General features: G+C 47.7%; 1 long non-coding RNA gene across 3 annotated transcripts in view; it reads left to right on the plus strand.

The window, feature by feature from the left end:
* The window catches only part of LOC138296097 (uncharacterized), a 241,014-nt gene extending 237,917 nt beyond the window's left edge, over positions 1-3,097 (plus strand). For all 3 annotated transcript variants that reach the window (XR_011203756.1, XR_011203757.1, XR_011203755.1), the window contains one exon: positions 2,892-3,097. This is a non-coding gene — a long non-coding RNA (uncharacterized lncRNA). The remainder of the gene's footprint in view (positions 1-2,891) is intronic.
* The last annotated feature ends 12,960 nt before the right edge of the window (positions 3,098-16,057 follow it).

Below are 16,057 nucleotides of genomic sequence, written 5' to 3' on the forward strand. Positions count from 1 at the left end.
TTGGAAGGGACTGCAAAAGACCTGCAGTGGTGGCTTTCATATCCAAACTTGGTGAACAGCAGATCCCTCTCCCTTCCCCAACCAGATCTCTCTAGAGTGATAGATGTGTCACTTCTGGGTTGGGGCGGCCACATAGAAGAGGCAGAGATCAGAGGTCTCTGGTCTCCGGCGGAGTCGGGGCTCCACATAAATATGCTGGAGCTCAGGGCGATCTTGCTTGCGTTGAAAGCATTCCTTCCCTCTCTCAAAGGAAAAGTGGTGCAGATGTTCATGGACAACACTACTCCCATGTGGTACTCCCACAAACAAGTAGGGATAGGGTCCTGGACCATTTGTCAGGAGGCACTACGCCTCTGGACATGGCTGGAACATCAGGGCATCACCCTGATGGTTCAACATCTGGTGGGCTCTCTCAACGCCAGAGCAGACGAACTCCACCGCTGACGCACTGTCGATCACGAATGGCGTCTCCATCCGGAGGTGACGCAAGGTCTTTTTCTCAAGTGGGGAGAGCCTTGGTTAGATCTGTTTGCCTCCGCAGAGAACGCGCAATGTGAGCTGCGTTTCCAAGGCAGCACTTGCTCGGAGACGCTTTTTGTCTCGAGTGGAGCTCCAGCCTCCTTTACGCCTTCCCGCCTAACCCTCTTCTGTCCAGAGTGCTCAAGAAAATCAAGTACGACCAGGGGCAAATTATCTTGGTGGCTCCAGACTCGGCTCGAAGAGTGTGGTATCCAGAGCTATTGAGCATGTCCATCGATCCTCCACTCAGACTGCCTCAACGGGCAGATTTTCTGTCGCAGCAGCAGGGGACTGTTCTCCACCCAAACCTGTCCAACCTCCGCCTTCATGGTGGAGATTGAGCGGCAACAGTTTTTACGCCATTTGCCCTTCAACCCGAAGTCTGCAATGTTATCTTGGCAGCCAGGAGTCCATCAACTAAAACTGTATATGCCTGTTGTTGGAATACATTTGTGGCATGGTGTACCAACAAATCTGTTGATCCCCTTTCTGCCCCTTTGTCCGAGGTTCTTCTGTTCATACTTTCTTTAGCCCAGCAGGGCTCTGCTTTGGGCACCTTTCAAGGATATTTCTCTGCCATTTCTGCGTTTCTTAGGCTACCTGATCACCCTCACTCTTTAAATCTCCTATTGTGAGTAGGTTCTTAAAAGGGCTCATCAACTTATTTCCTTCCACTCCATTTATCATGCCTCAGTGGGATCTTAATCTTGTACTTACTTATTTGATGTGTACCCCCTTTGAGCCAATGCATAATTGTCCCTTGCGGCTCCTCACATTCAAAACTGTCTTTCTGGTCACTATCACCTCTGCTCGCAGGGTGAGTGGGCTTTAGGCCCTTTCTTCAAAGCCTCCATACTTGTCTGTACACCCTGACAAAGTGGTGCTACGCACTAGAGCTTCCTTCTTTCCTAAGGTGGTTACACCATTTCATGTAGGCCAGTCCATCACTTTGCCGACCTTCTACGCACCCCCACATCCTTCCCATGAGGAGGAGAGACTCCACCGTCTGGACCCAAAAAGAGCGTTGGCGTTCTACCTCAATTGTACTAAAGATTTCCGGGTGGAAGATCAACTCTTTGGCTATGTGGGTGCTAAGAAAGGGAAGGCGGTGCAAAAGCGTACTATCTCTCGATGGGTGCTCCTTTGCAACAAAATGCGCTATGCTTTGACTAAAAAGCAACCTCCTGAAGGCTTGCATGCTCATTCCACCAGAGCAACTGCAGCTTCCACTGCGTTAGCACGCAGAGTTCCTGTCCTGAATATCTGTCCGGCAGCTACGTGGGTATCCTTGCACACGTTTGCTAAGCATTACCGCCTGGATAGTCAGGTCCGTCAAGACGGCGACTTTGGTTGTTCAGTCCTGTAGGACTTTCTAGTATGATCTTGGTTTGCAGTCCACCATCGAGGATGACATTGCTTGGGTATCTATTCTAAGGTATGGAATCTGCAACCAGAAGTCTCTATCAGATGTACAAGTTACTTACCTTTGGTAACAAAATATCTGGTAGAGACATATTCTAGCTGCAGATTCCTTTCCGCCCACCCATCCTCCCCGCTTGCAAACTGATTTCTAGGGACAGGGATTCCCCCTTTCAGGCCCTTAGCTCTGGCGCACCAATCTCAGTGTTCTTAGCGGCTCTGCGCTCTGGCGTGGAAAGTCGTTAAAAGAAACTGACTTCACTGCATTAGGGCGGCGTCTATGTACTACTCCCGACGTCATCACGGCGACCATGACGCCTGCGGAGCCGACCGGCGCCACCTACCGACACGCAAGGGTATTGCTCAAAGAAAAATCTCCGAATCCAGTCTGACGCCTGGGGGAAAATGTTAAGGTAAGGAATCTACAACTAGAATATGTCTCTACCAGATATTTTGTTACTGAAGGTAAGTAACTTGTACTTTAGGCCATTTGGGATCTTACATAAGGGGTCGCTCCCCTTATCAATATAAATGTTAAAAAACAATCCCTGGTGTCTAGTGGCGTCTGCACCCCACCCCCCCTTAATCCCCCCCAAAAAGGGGCAGATCGGCCTAATTAATATAGGCCACTCTGCCCTATCCCGGGGGGGGGCAGATCAGCCTAAGTAATACAGCATTACGTCCATGGCAGGGAAGGGGTTAAGGACATGAAGGCAATGATTATCAACACCCGCTTTAGCAAGAGGCTTCTGCTGTCCCTGTGACATAGTTGATGCAGGATAGAATTGGGACTTTTCTATGGTATTAGTATGAGTATTTTGCCATTATCAGGCTTTTGAAGACTGTATTTGAGATTTAAGGTGACAGTGTTATTTGATTTATTTGCTTGCCCTCCACTTGAACGTCATATTGGTTCTGCATGGAATAGTTACAAGGTTTATTTTCTCTTCTAGGGAATGACGGCTCCAAACAGGAATGAACACAAAGGAACTGAATGTTTTTTTCGCACGAAGAAAGAGGGGACATAAACATGGAAAATGGACTATGTTATGAATTTAGAGTTTGATTGGTGATGTGGAATACCCCTTCCCTAAGATTCTGTGAAATGAAGTTTTTTATGATTGTAAAGGCTGCTGATTAATAAAGTAGTCAAAGGAAATGCATAATCCATGGCTCCTATTTTGAGATTGAGTCATAGTTAATCATTTCAATAATTATCAAGAGTAAATGTGCTTTGCTAATGTTTCCCTCATTAGTGCTGACCTATCTTTAGTATTTTTTGGTGAAAGCTAACTACCCAACTGCATCTCCAATAACTTTTTTTAACCAATTTTAATTGCATTTTTAATATCACAATCTTCAATACATTACATCTATGAAAGTTACATTATCATTATTAAAATCAGTAATCCAGCTACATAGTCATTAATAAAATAGTATCACATCAGCAGGAGTCCTTGGTTCAGACCTTACAAACAGCAACATTGGAAAAAACAAGTCATGTGTTGATGTTAACTCACATTATGCCATTACCATAAGTGCTATTATTATTATCTTCCCATCTCAAGCAAGTACTGCAAACATTGAAAATTAACAATGACATCTATAGAGCTATAATGTCCACTAGGAAGCTATTTGGGGACATCAAAGAGTGTAAGAGAAGGGTGTTGTCACTCACCCATGGACAGGCTGGAAGGGGTTATTACGGAGGAGTGGGAATGAGGATAAAAGGGGACTGGGGGAGAGGGGTTATGTCCCCGCCAGGGTAGGTTTAAGTCGCGGGCCACCAACTCTTGCTTGTATGTGTGCAAGTCAAGTAATAGTGCTTCCCATTCCACAGTTCTAGGGTATTTGTGTAGTCCTCATGTTTCTTGCCTCCTGAGCTCCTCTGCCTGTCGCCACTTCAGTGTTGCCTCACACCAGTGGGCTGTATTTAGCAATACCTGGGCTTTCCAATGCATGGCAATTAGTCTGTGGGCTATCAGCAATGCTTGGTTTATGAACCAGTTAGCAGCTTTATCTGTTTTTGAGCACCTGAACAATCCCAACAGTGCAACTTGCATTGTGAACACATCCATACAACCAGTCACCTCTCTCAGCAAGTTGGACACTGCCGCCCATAAGGTTACAGACTCTGAGCAGCTCCAGAACATGTGCATCGTGTCAGCACCTGCATGTTGGCATCTCAGACAACCAGAAGAGGGCCCAAACATTTGGGACTGAGCTGCGGGAGTGAGGTAAGCTATATGCAATATATTATGCTGGATGTACTGAACTTGGTATTCTGCAACATCCTGGGATATGTAAGTAGTTTCCAGTCTTTCCTAGTCAACTCGCCACCTAAGCCCCACTCCCTAAGGACTACATTTAACAGGTTGTGTGTGGTGTATGCTAGTGCACAAACAAACCAGGTGACAAGTCTACACCATCAACCCGTTATGTACAGAGTGTGTATGAGAGGGTGCTTATGGGGTTGCCATGGAGCCAAAGATGGCAGCAGTGGAGTAACTTTGCTCCAGGGCCTGAATGCTGCAATCAACATTAATTCTGCCATAATCAGGTGCCCAGGAGGCTCCCTCCCCACTTTCCCTAACACATCTGCATATAAAGGAGCTGCGGGCCGGGGAGGTGACCTTCCCGCCAACTGATTATGGCTACCCAGCCTGCAACAACATGAGCTGGCCTATCGAACGTCCCCTCTCCGCACCTGCCTACTGAGAAGGTGGAGGTGAGAGAGACTGGCACCGTTGCACTGTGTATGAAGACCGCTTCACACTTGTAGGCCACTTCCCTGCTCAGCACCCGACCCCATTGTGGTGGGTCACACAACCATGACAGGCCGGTGGGACAGAATACAGCATGAATTTACGTAAGGACCCATGTCATCCCCAGGCTGAAAGGTGAGGTACACCACTGCTTCAGTGCAACCCTGACGTGCAGGCCTGGGGACCTAGGGAGGCCTGGGACCTGACCCGGACGGTGGACTTGCCCTGGAGTTTAGACTAGTGAGAGAAAGTAGCGGAACATGACTATTGACGGCGGGCAGACTCTGAGGTACCCCACTCTGTCGAGCAACTCCAGAGGATGCCGGCACTGGGAGAGCCACATGGAGGGGGTACTGCCTGCTCTTCAACTTCACCTCACCTTCCTTGATGATGCAGCTGTGGGCCTGGGTGGCCCTCCTTGGTGGCATTGTGGACTTAGAGGTGATGAGTCAGGTGACATTCAAGCTTCCCCATCGAGTAAACGCACTCATCTCACCGGGCCCACCAAAAGGCAGCCTTCAGGAGAGGGCTAGGGGCAGAGGGAGTGCATAGGAATCAGGATCATCCAGTGCATGATTGCAGCACAACACCCTCCCTCTGCTCCTAGACAGACTGTGGGGACCCGAATCAAGGACCTACAATAACAGAAATCACCCTGCCTACAGACCGGACATTACATTTGCAATCTGACATTCTTCAGTATGTATCACTCTGACCTACACAGCTAACTGGCCACCCCTATAATATCTGTCGCATATTCAACGTAATAGACCAGGCCTCCCCACTACATACTAGATCAGCCTAATAGTCTGTATTGATTTCCTCTCCTGTAGTACATGTTTGCGACCCTATCATTCTTCGGTCTAGGTCCATGCCTCCTAGCCTACACCAAACTACTAAACATAAACCCCTCTTCAAGGGTCCAAGTGGGCTGCCTAATATTGCCCCCCTTTCCTGTTGGTCGTGGCGCACAACAGGGTAGTCCCATCTCCCCAATCCTGTTCTCCATATCCATGTAGCCAATGGCGCACTGCCTCAGTTGGAAGAGCCCCGTTTGGGGCGATACAGCTGCACGAAGACACGCATATAGTGAACCTTTACGCAGATTATGGTCTACTTTACATCGGAGACACGCAAATCGACACTTCCTGTTTGACAACTGCCTTTCAGGACTTCGAAGCGGTGACTGGTCTCCAAGTTAACGGGGGAAAATTATATACTTTCTTGTTCTGAGGTGAAACCCCACACCGCCAGCATTGCCCCTACACCCTTAGCTTGAAAGTCCACAGCCTCCCGTTACCTGGGGTTCCACTTCACTACTTGCAGGAAGACTAATTTGAGGGCAACTCTGACAGCAGCTCCCCAGAGCCCTCACCGGCAAGATTGCATTGTTAAAGATGATAATCGTTCCCCAATTGCAGTATTATTTGTCAATGTACCAGGCTTCACACCATGCCACTTCTTCTGTGATCTAGATCACTTGATGGGGGATACAATCTGGAATGATGGAAGATGATGGGTTGCTAGTGGTTCAGGGAGGTTTGAGGGGGCCCCTGTTTCGAGTCTTACTACCTGGCGGCACAGCTTGAGTGGGTGGCTCGATGGCTGGCGGGCAAAAACACATTCAAAATCACCACTGAGGATGCCCTGCTCCCTACCTGGATGGTTGCCATGTAAATGACTAACCATAAACTTTCGCTTAACAAACAAACCAGATTGCTCCATATGCGCCTAACATTGCAATACAAGGCCTCACTAGTGTGTAGGGCTCATTGACAAGAGAGCAGCTACCAGACTGGCAGGCACACTAATTTGACAAAGTGGGAGACCTCTTCCGGGACGACCAGCTTTTAACTTTTGACCAGGACTATGCCATCTCCCAGGACAATGCTCACATACAGATGCCTACTGCCTCAATGGACTCCCTATGGTAAACCTTAACAGAAGAAACTAGACACAAAGTTGTACGTACAATATATCATAGGGGACACAGGTGACATCTTATCACTTGGATTTATAAAGCCATTAGAACACGTCAACACACCCCTTATGCAACTTAGGCAGTTCTATAAGGTCAACCATGGGAGGTATTTTCATGATTCTGAATGGGCCAGAGCCCTGGAATCACATGGGATGGTAACACATAAATCATGCATAAAGAATAATCAATATGTGCATCTCCATAGGGGCTACCTCAACCCCTCCCCCCCTTAACAGAATATTCCCAGTGGCACATCTCACCTGCCTGAGATGCTCTGTCCCAGTGGCAGACCTTCAACACATGCTCTGGTCCTGCTCCACATTGGCATGCTTTTGGGACAAGCTGCATAGCACTTTGGCCACAGTCACATAACTTACTGCACTGAAAACATGGGAAGCCACAGCACTAGGACTATTCCCATTGATAGAACCAACACAAAGTACAAGCCAAATTTGCTAAGGTGGCCCTCCTATTGGCCAAATGCCTCCGCACTTTGTATTGAAAAGCCCCGCAACCACGTTGCAGGCCCAAAGGCAATTGCCAGTGTCCTGCTAGGGTAAGGCAGATAGCTCTGCACTACATTGGTAGGGGCCGGCTGTATCAGACGGTGCCCCATCACAGCAGCATGGGATGTGATGTTGCTACAATAAAAGGCCCTTACAGCAGGTGGTTCCCCTCGAGAAACCCCTAACTCACTAAACCACAGCCTTACCCAATGACAAAGTGGAGCCTTTCCCATGCCAACAGGAGGCCCCATATTGATGAAGGCATCACGATTTAATGAGTTTACCCACACAACACCTCTCAATTCCCCAATTATATGAGAACTTCTCTTGCAAAGCCCCTATGCAGGTGTCCACATCACAAAGGAGAACTCCTGCCTTTCTCCTCGATCCACCCATCCCCTCCTGCTAAAGCAACCCTCCCATGTAACTACCCTTTATGTGCTCACTGTCGCCAGGCGCTTCATACTATTAAGAGGCCTGAAGGACAACCGACACGCAGCCAAAGTTTGCCTTTCTGCTCCCTATTAGAGAGTTCAACTCTTTTCTCTTTTCCAAATAATTATTTCTGTTTATTTCCCAACACAGCACTTTTTACATACAAAAAGCGGAACTCTGAGTGATCCTGAATTCCTTGACCAGCAGCCTACCACCATAGTTAGCCGACCTCAAATTCCAAATCGTACCAGGCAATTTCCACTGCCCCAACCAGACAGCCCTCACAATGCAGTGCACATGATCCCCAAGCTGGAGTACTGTCACCCTCGAGTGACGTTCCCATCCACACGAGATTGCAAGGTACCTACGTAGCTGGTAGCCATTTATTGCATGATGTAATGCGCTGTCTAGTTTCCTTTTCCACTGTATAAACTATATGTAATGTGTTGTTTGTCGCTCCACTGCCATAAATCAGAAAACACAATAAAAAATATGTAAAAAACAAAACCAGGGTGCTGATCCTGCCCGGTGTCTGTGATGGCACAGAGTCTTTCTACGGTCACCCAGCAAGCGCCCGTATGCCAAGAAATGACCTGCTGGAAGCGCATGTTCCTCCCGTAAGCATTTATAAGAAAATAATGTACCCTAGTGATACAAAGCAACTAGTGTACTTATGCCTGCCTCTACTCAGGCCCTCATGCCCACGCCACCAAACATTTTGCTGAATGAGGATATGTAGCTCAGTGGCATCTCAAGCAAATAATCTGCGTGATGTATTGCAAGCTCTGATTAACCCCTTCGCTGCCAGGCCTTTTCCCCCTCCTGTGCCGGGCCTTTTTTTGCCTATTTGGGGCAGTTCGCGCTTAGGCCCTCATAACTTTTTGTCCACATAAGCTAACCAAGCCAAATTTGCATCCTTTTTTTCCAACATCCTAGGGATTCTAGAGGTACCCAGACTTTGTGGGTTCCCCTGAAGGAGGCCAAGAAATTGGCCAAAATACAGTGAAAATTTAGTTTTTTTCAAAAAAATTGGAAAAAGTGGCTGCAGAAGAAGGCTTGTGGTTTTTCCCCTGAAAATGGCATCAACAAAGGGTTTGCAGTGCTAAACTCAGCAGCTTCCCAGCTTTCAGGAACAGGCAGACTTGAATCAGAAAACCCAATTTTTCAACACAATTTTGGCATTTTACTGGGGCATACCCCATTTGTGCAATTTTTTGTGCTTTCAGCCTCCTTCCAGTCAGTGACAGGAATGGTCATGAAACCAATGCTGGATCCCAGAAACCTAAACATTTCTGAAAAGTAGACAAAATTCTGAATTTAGCAAGGGGTCATTTGTGTAGATCCTACAAGGGTTTCCTACAGAAAATAACAGCTGAAAAAGAAAAATATTGAAATTGAGGTGAAAAAACCATCAATTTTTCTCTACGTTTTACTCTGTAACTTTTCCCTGCAATGTCAGATTATCGAAAGCAATATACCGTTACGTCTGCTGGACTCCTCTGGTTGCGGGGATATATAGGGTTTGTAGGTTCATCAAGAACCCGAGGAACGCAGAGCCAATAAATGAGCTGCACCCTGCAGTGCGTTTTCATTCTATACCGGGTATACAGCAATTCATTTGCTGAAATATAAGGAGTAAAAAATTGCTATCAAGAAAACCTTTGCATTTCCAAAAAGGGCACAAGATAAGGTGTTGAGGAGCAGTGGTTATTTGCACATCTCTGAATTCCGGGGTGACCATAGTAGCACGTGAATTACAGGGAATTTCTCAAATAGATGTCTTTTTTACACACACTCCTATATTTGGAAGGAAAAAATGTAGAGAAAGACAAGGGGCAATAGTACTTGTTTTGCTAATCTATGTTCCCCCAAGTCTCCCGATAAAAATGGTACCTCACTTGTGTGGGTAGGCCTAGCACCCGCGACAGGATATGCCCCAAAACACAACGTGGACACATCACAGAAAACAGAGCTGTTTTTAGCAAAGTGACTACCTGTAGATTTTGGCCTCTAGCTCAGCCGCCACCTAGGGAAACCTACCAAACCTGTGCATTTCTGAAAACTAGAGACCTAGGGGAATCCAAGGAGGGGTGACTTGTGTGGCTCGGACCAGGTTCTGTTACCCAGAATCCTTTGCAAACCTCAAAATTTGGCTAAAAAAACACATGTTCCTCACATTTCTGTGGCAGAAAGTTCTGGAATCTGAGAGGAGCCACAAATTTCCTTCCACCCAGCGTTCCCCCACGTCTCCCGATAAAAATGATACCTCACTTGTGTGGGTAGGCCTAGCACCCGCGACAGGATATGCCCCAAAACACAACGTGGACATATCACAGAAAACAGAGCTGTTTTTAGCAAAGTGACTACCTGTAGATTTTGGCCTCTAGCTCAGCCGCCACCTAGGGAAACCTACCAAACCTGTGCATTTCTGAAAACTAGAGACCTAGGGGAATCCAAGGAGGGGTGACTTGTGTGGCTCGGACCAGGTTCTGTTACCCAGAATCCTTTGCAAACCTCAAAATTTGGCTAAAAAAACACATGTTCCTCACATTTCTGTGGCAGAAAGTTCTGGAATCTGAGAGGAGCCACAAATTTCCTTCCACCCAGCGTTCCCCCACGTCTCCCGATAAAAATGATACCTCACTTGTGTGGGTAGGCCTAGCGCCCGCGACAGGATATGCCCCAAAACACAACGTGGACATATCACAGAAAACAGAGCTGTTTTTAGCAAAGTGACTACCTGTAGATTTTGGCCTCTAGCTCAGCCGCCACCTAGGGAAACCTACCAAACCTGTGCATTTCTGAAAACTAGAGACCTAGGGGAATCCAAGGAGGGGTGACTTGCGGGGCTCGGACCAGGTTCTGTTACCCAGAATCCTTTGCAAACCTCAAAATTTGGCTAAAAAAACACATGTTCCTCACATTTCTGTGGCAGAAAGTTCTGGAATCTGAGAGGAGCCACAAATTTCCTTCCACCCAGCGTTCCCCCACGTCTCCCGATAAAAATGATACCTCACTTGTGTGGGTAGGCCTAGCGCCCGCGACAGGATATGCCCCAAAACACAACGTGGACATATCACAGAAAACAGAGCTGTTTTTAGCAAAGTGACTACCTGTAGATTTTGGCCTCTAGCTCAGCCGCCACCTAGGGAAACCTACCAAACCTGTGCATTTCTGAAAACTAGAGACCTAGGGGAATGCAAGGAGGGGTGACTTGCGGGGCTCGGACCAGGTTCTGTTACCCAGAATCCTTTGCAAACCTCAAAATTTGGCTAAAAAAACACGTTCCTCACATTTCTGTGGCAGAAAGTTCTGGAATCTGAGAGGAGCCACAAATTTCCTTTCAACCAGCGTTCCCCCACGTCTCCCGATAAAAATGATACCTCACTTGTGTGGGTAGGCCTAGCGCCCGCGACAGGATATGCCCCAAAACACAACGTGGACATATCACAGAAAACAGAGCTGTTTTTAGCAAAGTGACTACCTGTAGATTTTGGCCTCTAGCTCAGCCGCCACCTAGGGAAACCTACCAAACCTGTGCATTTCTGAAAACTAGAGACCTAGGGGAATCCAAGGAGGGGTGACTTGCGGGGCTCGGACCAGGTTCTGTTACCCAGAATCCTTTGCAAATCTCAAAATTTGGCTAAAAAAACACATGTTCCTCACATTTCTGTGGCAGAAAGTTCTGGAATCTGAGAGGAGCCACAAATTTCCTTCCACCCAGCGTTCCCCCACGTCTCCCGATAAAAATGATACCTCACTTGTGTGGGTAGGCCTAGCGCCCGCGACAGGATATGCCCCAAAACACAACGTGAACATATCACAGAAAACAGAGCTGTTTTTAGCAAAGTGACTACCTGTAGATTTTGGCCTCTAGCTCAGCCGCCACCTAGGGAAACCTACCAAACCTGTGCATTTCTGAAAACTAGAGACCTAGGGGAATCTAAGGAGGGGTGACTTGCGGGGCTCGGACCAGGTTCTGTTACCCAGAATCCTTTGCAAACCTCAAAATTTGGCTAAAAAAACACATGTTCCTCACATTTCTGTGGCAGAAAGTTCTGGAATCTGAGAGGAGCCACAAATTTCCTTCCACCCAGCGTTCCCCCACGTCTCCCGATAAAAATGATACCTCACTTGTGTGGGTAGGCCTAGCGCCCGCGACAGGATATGCCCCAAACACAACGTGGACATATCACAGAAAACAGAGCTGTTTTTAGCAAAGTGACTACCTGTAGATTTTGGCCTCTAGCTCAGCCGGCACCTAGGGAAACCTACCAAACCTGTGCATTTCTGAAAACTAGAGACCTAGGGGAATCCAAGGAGGGGTGACTTGTGTGGCTCGGACCAGGTTCTGTTACCCAGAATCCTTTGCAAACCTCAAAATTTGGCTAAAAAAACACATGTTCCTCACATTTCTGTGGCAGAAAGTTCTGGAATCTTAGAGGAGCCACAAATTTCCTTCCACCCAGCGTTCCCCCACGTCTCCCGATAAAAATGATACCTCACTTGTGTGGGTAGGCCTAGCGCCCGCGACAGGATATGCCCCAAAACACAACGTGGACACATCACAGAAAACAGAGCTGTTTTTAGCAAAGTGACTACCTGGAGATTTTGGCCTCTAGCTCAGCCGCCACCTAGGGAAACCTACCAAACCTTTGCATTTCTGAAAACTAGAGACCTAGGGGAATCCAAGGAGGGGTGACTTGCGGGGCTCGGACCAGGTTCTGTTACCCAGAATCCTTTGCAAATCTCAAAATTTGGCTAAAAAAACACATGTTCCTCACATTTCTGTGGCAGAAAGTTCTGGAATCTGAGAGGAGCCACAAATTTCCTTCCACCCAGCGTTCCCCCACGTCTCCCGATAAAAATGATACCTCACTTGTGTGGGTAGGCCTAGCGCCCGCGACAGGATATGCCCCAAAACACAACGTGAACATATCACAGAAAACAGAGCTGTTTTTAGCAAAGTGACTACCTGTAGATTTTGGCCTCTAGCTCAGCCGCCACCTAGGGAAACCTACCAAACCTGTGCATTTCTGAAAACTAGAGACCTAGGGGAATCTAAGGAGGGGTGACTTGCGGGGCTCGGACCAGGTTCTGTTACCCAGAATCCTTTGCAAACCTCAAAATTTGGCTAAAAAAACACATGTTCCTCACATTTCTGTGGCAGAAAGTTCTGGAATCTGAGAGGAGCCACAAATTTCCTTCCACCCAGCGTTCCCCCACGTCTCCCGATAAAAATGATACCTCACTTGTGTGGGTAGGCCTAGCGCCCGCGACAGGATATGCCCCAAACACAACGTGGACATATCACAGAAAACAGAGCTGTTTTTAGCAAAGTGACTACCTGTAGATTTTGGCCTCTAGCTCAGCCGGCACCTAGGGAAACCTACCAAACCTGTGCATTTCTGAAAACTAGAGACCTAGGGGAATCCAAGGAGGGGTGACTTGTGTGGCTCGGACCAGGTTCTGTTACCCAGAATCCTTTGCAAACCTCAAAATTTGGCTAAAAAAACACATGTTCCTCACATTTCTGTGGCAGAAAGTTCTGGAATCTGAGAGGAGCCACAAATTTCCTTCCACCCAGCGTTCCCCCACGTCTCCCGATAAAAATGATACCTCACTTGTGTGGGTAGGCCTAGCGCCCGCGACAGGATATGCCCCAAAACACAACGTGGACACATCACAGAAAACAGAGCTGTTTTTAGCAAAGTGACTACCTGGAGATTTTGGCCTCTAGCTCAGCCGCCACCTAGGGAAACCTACCAAACCTGTACATTTCTGAAAACTAGAGACCTAGGGGAATCCAAGGAGGGGTGACTTGTGTGGCTCGGACCAGGTTCTGTTACCCAGAATCCTTTGCAAACCTCAAAATTTGGCTAAAAAAACACATGTCCCTCACATTTCTGTGGCAGAAAGTTCTGGAATCTGAGAGGAGCTACAAATTTCCTTCCACCCAGCGTTCCCCCAAGTCTCCCGATAAAAATGATACCTCACTTGCGTGGGTAGGCCTAGCGCCGGCGACAGGAAACACCCCAAAGCGCAACGTGGACACATCCTAAATTTTGGAAAAAAACAGAGGTGTTTTTTGCGAAGTGCCTACCTGTAGATTTTGGCCTCTAGCTCAGCCGGCACCTAGGGAAACCTACCAAACCTGTGCATTTCTGAAAACTAGAGACCTAGGGGAATCCAAGGAGGGGTGACTTGCGGGGCTCGGACCAGGTTCTGTTACCCAGAATCCTTTGCAAACCTCAAAATTTGGCAAAAAATACACATGTTACTCACATTTCTGTGGCAGAAAGTTCTGGAATCTGAGAGGAGCCACAAATTTCCTTCTACCCAGCGTTCCCCCAAGTCTCCCGATAAAAATGATACCTCACTTGCGTGGGTAGGCCTAGCGCCGGCGACAGGAAACACCCCAAAGCGCAACGTGGACACATCCTAAATTTTGGAAAAAAACAGAGGTGTTTTTTGCGAAGTGCCTACCTGTAGATTTTGGCCTCTAGCTCAGCCGGCACCTAGGGAAACCTACCAAACCTGTGCATTTCTGAAAACTAGAGCCCTAGGGGAATCCAAGGAGGGGTGACTTGCGGGGCTCGGACCAGGTTCTGTTACCCAGAATCCTTTGCAAACCTCAAAATTTGGCTAAAAAAACACATGTCCCTCACATTTCTGTGGCAGAAAGTTCTGGAATCTGAGAGGAGTTACACATTTCCTTCCACCCAGCGTTCCCCCAAGTCTCCCGATAAAAATGATACCTCACTTGCGTGGGTAGGCCTAGCGCCGGCGACAGGAAACACCCCAAAGCGCAACGTGGACACATCCTAAATTTTGGAAAAAAACAGAGGTGTTTTTTGCGAAGTGCCTACCTGTAGATTTTGGCCTCTAGCTCAGCCGGCACCTAGGGAAACCTACCAAACCTGTGCATTTCTGAAAACTAGAGACCTAGGGGAATCCAAGGAGGGGTGACTTGCGGGGCTCGGACCAGGTTCTGTTACCCAGAATCCTTTGCAAACCTCAAAATTTGGCTAAAAATACACATGTTACTCACATTTCTGTGGCAGAAAGTTCTGGAATCTGAGAGGAGCCACAAATTTCCTTCTACCCAGCGTTCCCCCAAGTCTCCCGATAAAAATGATACCTCACTTGTGTGGGTAGGACTAGCGCCCACGAAAGGAAAGGGCCCAAAACACAACGTGGACACATCACATTTTTTTATAAAAAGCAGTGCCTACCTGTGGATTTTGGCCTGTAGCTCAGCCGACACCTGAGGAAACCTAGCAAACCAGTGCATTTTTGAAAACTAGAAACCCAGGGGAATCCAAGCTGGGGTGACTTGTGGGGCTCTGACCAGGTTATGTTACCCAGAATCCTTTGCAAACATCAAAATTTGGCCCAAAAAACACTTTTTCCTCTCATTTCGGTGACAGAAAGTTCTGGAATCTGAGAGGAGCCACAAATTTCCTTCCACCCAGCGTTCCCCCACGTCTCCCGATAAAAATGATACCTCACTTCTGTGGGTAGGCCTAGCGCCCGCGACAGGATATGCCCCAAAACACAACGTGGACACATCACAGAAAACAGAGCTGTTTTTAGCAAAGTGACTACCTGGAGATTTTGGCCTCTAGCTCAGCCGCCACCTAGGGAAACCTACCAAACCTGTACATTTCTGAAAACTAGAGACCTAGGGGAATCCAAGGAGGGGTGACTTGTGTGGCTCGGACCAGGTTCTGTTACCCAGAATCCTTTGCAAACCTCAAAATTTGGCTAAAAAAACACATGTCCCTCACATTTCTGTGGCAGAAAGTTCTGGAATCTGAGAGGAGCTACAAATTTCCTTCCACCCAGCGTTCCCCCACGTCTCCCGATAAAAATGATACCTCACTTGTGTGGGTAGGCCTAGCGCCCGCGACAGGATATGCCCCAAAACACAACGTGAACATATCACAGAAAACAGAGCTGTTTTTAGCAAAGTGACTACCTGTAGATTTTGGCCTCTAGCTCAGCCGCCACCTAGGGAAACCTACCAAACCTGTGCATTTCTGAAAACTAGAGACCTAGGGGAATCTAAGGAGGGGTGACTTGCGGGGCTCGGACCAGGTTCTGTTACCCAGAATCCTTTGCAAACCTCAAAATTTGGCTAAAAAAACACATGTTCCTCACATTTCTGTGGCAGAAAGTTCTGGAATCTGAGAGGAGCCACAAATTTCCTTCCACCCAGCGTTCCCCCACGTCTCCCGATAAAAATGATACCTCACTTGTGTGGGTAGGCCTAGCGCCCGCGACAGGATATGCCCCAAACACAACGTGGACATATCACAGAAAACAGAGCTGTTTTTAGCAAAGTGACTACCTGTAGATTTTGGCCTCTAGCTCAGCCGGCACCTAGGGAAACCTACCAAACCTGTGCATTTCTGAAAACTAGAGACCTA

Source organism: Pleurodeles waltl, chromosome 5 (assembly GCF_031143425.1).
Source record: "Pleurodeles waltl isolate 20211129_DDA chromosome 5, aPleWal1.hap1.20221129, whole genome shotgun sequence".
NCBI classification, from domain to species: Eukaryota; Metazoa; Chordata; class Amphibia; order Caudata; family Salamandridae; genus Pleurodeles; species Pleurodeles waltl.